Below are 5,309 nucleotides of genomic sequence, written 5' to 3' on the forward strand. Positions count from 1 at the left end.
AACTGTCAGATAAATTCATCCTTTTTATACTGTCTAAATCAAACATTAGAAAATAATTAACCTGTCTGTTATTAATATTTTTCTTGCTGACTATTCCAAATTCAAATAGCTAACCTTGCCAAAAAATACAGTATATTTAAACAGGGAAAATTATAATGTTGTTGGACATGTCTTTTGTGAAAGACCTTGTAAAACAAGTGAAATATCAGGGTTTAACTAAAACAAAGTCTTTTGTAATAGCAATATCAACCTGCGTACAAAAGGTTAAGCAAATGTGTTCCCTGTGTATAACATTATCATGGTTTGTGCCCACGTTTATTTTATTCCAATTATGTATAAGGTTCAGCTATTGGGGTAATAACATATTCTTCTATCTTGACTACACTTACAGACCAGGATATTGAGCTATGAGCTTTACTAAATCTGAGAATATTGGGTTCACTAGTAGCTCAGTCATTCTGATTAAGACCCCTACACTTAGGATTGGACATCATCAAATCCTTGTTATTTATATGAGGACAGGTATAGAATATTTTTTCTAAAGATTAGCAAAATATGTGCCTCTGATTTTTTTTTTTTATTATTGTTTATTTGTTTATTTATTTTTAACAAATATGTTTTGCATTCCTAGGTTCCACTGCACAATATAAATCAACTGAATGTATAGCAAATCCATAATATTGTATATCACCAAACTCCTAGACCTATATTTTGAGAAATTGGGTGGTTTAAGTGCCAATTTGTATCTTTGATGCAAATCTTAAAATGCATGATGTTAGGTTTCTAGTTTAACTTACAGGAATGTCTTAAACATACATTTATTAAGATGACCAACTTGATTTTAATAAATAAAGCAACCATGAATTAGTAATACTGGTGCTTCACTATCCTCAACGGAGGAATTGTTCCAGATCTTGATTAGACCGTTCCGCAGCCCGATTGGATTGAGGGTGATATGCCGAGGAGAATGAAAGCTGGATCCCCATTTGAGCACAAAAGGAACACCAAATCTGGAGACAAACTGGCTACCCCGGTCCGAGACTATCTCCTTGGGTAACCCATGTAAACGGAAGACCTCCCGGGCAAAAATTTAAGCAAGTTCCTGAGCGGTAGGCAGCCTCTTCAAGGGAATGCAATGTGACATTTTAAAAAAACGGTCAACCACCATTAGGATAACAGTATTGCCATTGGATACATGGAGCTCGACAATTAAGTCTATGGAAAGATGTGTCAAAGGACGCTCACCATTAGCAATAGGTTGAAGAAGACCCACAGGAAGACGTCGAGGAGTCTTATTCTGTGCACAGACTGAGCAGGAGGCAACATACGCAGCAACATCAGAACGAAGACCTGGCCACCAGAATTGTCGAGTGACAGACCAAATCATTTGGTTCTTGCCCGGGTGACCTGCGGCTTTAGGATAGTGGTAAGTGAGCAATAGTTTAGTTTGAAGATTCTCAGGAACAAAGCACTTACCACTAGGTTTCTCAGGAGGTGCATTGGTGTGTGCAGCCAGGATCTCCTCCCCCAAGGGAGGAGTCAAATTAGTATGTATGGTAGCCAAAATATGGTCAGGAGATATAACTGGAATAGGTACAGACTCCTCCTTGGACAGAGGCGAAAATTGTCGAGAGAGGGCATCAGCCCTAACATTCTTACTACCAGGCAGGTAGGAGACCACATAATTAAACCGAGACAAAAATAGCGCCCATCTGGCATGTCGGGGCGACAAACGTTTTCGGATAGATAAGTCAAATTCTTTTGGTCATTAAGAATGAGCACTGGTACGCTAGTACCCACGAGAAGGTGCCTCCATTCCTTGAGTGCCAAAATTATGGCCAGTAATTACCTGTCGCCAATTTCATAATTGCACTCCGTCAGAGACAATTTCTTAGAGAAGAAACTGCATGGATGCAAGGAACAAGTGGAGATACATTGCGGGGACCATGACAAAATATCAGGCCTGCGCCAGTCGAGACTGGGATTGTGCTTTTGGAGCCAGGGATAAACCAGAACAACCGGAAAATGCAGAGAGTTTATCACCTGGAACTGGAGGGTTTCAAAATGGAGAGCCCCAACAGCCATGGACAATGGAGCGGGTTCATGAGTAAAGTGTGCAGGCTGAAGGGGCCTGCCATCAATGGCCTCAATAGCAAGTGGAACGGACCAAGGCAATACAGGAATGGAATGCTTTGATACAAAAGCACTGTCAATGAAATAGCCCGCAGCACTGGAATCAACAAGAGCATGGGTGACTATGGAGGAGTCCACCCAGGAAAGGACAACCATGACCAAAGGTTTCTCCTTTAGCGGTACTGGGGACAAGGATAAACCACCCAAGGTCTGCCCCCGACAGGACCTTAGGTGCGAGCGTTTCCCGGCCATGTAGGAAAAGACTTTAAAAGGTGGCCCTGTAACCCACAATAGAGGCAGAGCCCCTCTCTCCTCCTAAAGGCCCTCTCCGCCATGGAGAGATGCGTGAATCCCAACTGCATCGGCTTAGCAGTACCTGGTGACTCGGGACTAGGTGGCATGGGAGGAGAGGGAGGCATGGGTTTTTAGGAACGAACACGTAGGAGACAACATAACAGGAGGCTTCCGCAAGCGCTCCTTGAAAGAAGGCCTCTCACTTAGTCTGATGTCAATTAGGATTAAAAAAGACACCAATGCCTCAAGATCCTCTGGTAAATCTCTGGCAGCAACTTCGTCTTTAATCGCATCAGAGAGCCCATGAAAGAAGGCGGCAAAAAGGGCTTCATTGTTCCAACCTACCTCTGTGGCAAGCGTACGGAACTCAATGGCATACTGAGCAACAGATCTCGTACCTTGCTGAATGGACATGAGTCGTTTAGCAACAGAGGAGGAGCAAGCCGGAACATCAAGAATCCTTAGAAAGGAGGCCACAAATTCAGAGTAATTTGAAATCACAGGTTTATTAGTCTCCCACAATTGATTATCCCAGGCAAGAGCTGTGTCAGAGAATAATGAAATGAGAAATCCCACCTTAGCTCTGTCAGAGGGAAATGCCTGAGGTAACATCTCAAAGTAAATGCCAACCTGGTTCAAAAACCCTCTGCACTGTATAGGATCGCCTCCATATCGCTGAGGTAGAGGTGCAGAACCGGACATGCTCCTGGTAAGACTAGGTGCAGCAGCAGAAACAGGAGCAGCCATAACTTGTGGGACACTCTGGTCCAAATGTGCAGTGCGAGCCAGCAGGGTTTGCATGGCTAGTGCAAATTGATCCAAGCGTTGATCCTGTTCATCCATCCTGGAAATGATGGTAGGTAAAGGTGGATTATAAGTACCATCAGAATTCATGGCCCCTGCGTAATGTCAGGGTGCCAGGAATCAGACTGAGACAAGAAGTGCAAAAATAATCACACCTTTATTAATAAAAATGAAATAATAAAAAGTCCACAAGTCAAATAAGCCAGGAGTCAAAGCCAGAGCTGGTAGTCAGTCGAGCCGAGTCAGGAGCCAAAGCGAGTAGTCAGACGAGCCTAGTCAGGAACCAGGAGGGACGTCAGACAGCCAGGTAATATACAGGAACTCAACAGGTCTGAGACAACGCAAGGGCAAAGCATACTGAACATAGACCCTTTAAAAGATAAGTGATGACATCACAATTCTGAGACTGCAACCTGTCTTACACGGATGATGTACACCAGTCCGGCCATAAGAGTGCGTGCAGGAAATGAGCAGCATCAGACACTCTGCACCAGATTCAGTAAGAGGTAAGTAAAATGGCTGCCAGCAGCACATGGCAAACAAAGCAGGGAAAAAACCCTGACACAGTTACACACAAGTTATTAGGGGTTTATCATGGTTGCACTCGCTGGGTTTACCGTTTGTATTACAAGTTGAAAGTAAACGCGATCGCTTGAGCGCAATTGCGATTTTTGCTAGAATGATTACCACATCCTCAGAGCTCTGGTTAACTGTTTCACAAAACACATAAAAATATATTACAAAATACAGTTACACTAATGAAAACACAATCTAATAAAATTTATTTAAAAAACAAATTATTGCTCACAAAAGTTATAAGGGCTTTAACATAGAGATACATACATATACTGTACATGTCTAAATATATATGTGTGTGTGTATATATATATATATATATATATATGTGTGTGTGTGTGTGTACATATGTATTTATGTATTTAAAGACATACACATATAAATAAATACATATGTATACATATATAGACATATATGTAAGTGCTTTGGAGTCCTTTGCTGTCAAGTACATGAAATCAAATACAAGCATATTTATGCAATATTCATATTTAATAAAGGTTTTAACTCTCACTCTCTCTCTATATATATATATGTATATATATATATAATGTAAATATTTCACATTCCAATGTTCTGAACATAGCAGAAAATGTTACAAGTAATTATAAATAGATATTCCTATATATATATATATATATATATATATATATATATATATATATATATATATATATATATATATATATGTGTGTATATATCTATACCTATGTACAATCATGTATGTATGTGTATATATATATATATATATATATATACAAATGCTATTTTTAGATGCACCCCGGGCACATGAACAATAATACAGTATGTCACAGTGAGTGCATACAGAAGATGGGTACACTGTAGTCATAAAGGGATGGACATGGTCAGCAACAATACTCAGGTAATCTGTGGTGTTTAAACAATGCTCAATTAGTACTAAGGGGCCAAAAGTGTGCCAAGAAAATATCTCCCACACCATTACACCACCATCCTGAACCGTTGATACAAGGCAGGATGGCATATTTCCAATCTTCTATTGTCCAATTTTGATGAGCCTGTATGAATTGTAACCTTAGTTTCATGTTCTTAGCTTACAGGAGAGGCACCCGGTGTGGTCTTCTGCTGCTGTAGCCCATCTGCTTCAAGGTTTGACGTGTTGTGTAGTGATGTCGTGAACCTAAAAAATTGGATTTGCAAACGGCGAACGCGAACTTCCAAAAGTTTGCGAACGGGCGAACCGGGCGAACCACCACAGGCACTCTTTCTGGCCACAATAGTGATGGAAAAGTTGTTTCAAGGGCACTAACATCTGGACTGTGGCATGCCGGAGGGGGATCCATGGCAAAACTCCCATGGAAAATTACATAGTTGATGCAGAGTCTGGTTTTAATCCATAAAGGGCATAAATCACCTAACATTCCTAAATTATTTGGAATAACGTGCTTTAAAACATCAGGTATGATGTTGTATCGATCAGGTAGTGTAAGGGTTACGCCCGCTTCACAGTGCGCAGTGTAGGTGAT

The sequence above is a fragment of the Bombina bombina genome, chromosome 2, assembly GCF_027579735.1.
Source record: "Bombina bombina isolate aBomBom1 chromosome 2, aBomBom1.pri, whole genome shotgun sequence".
NCBI classification, from domain to species: Eukaryota; Metazoa; Chordata; class Amphibia; order Anura; family Bombinatoridae; genus Bombina; species Bombina bombina.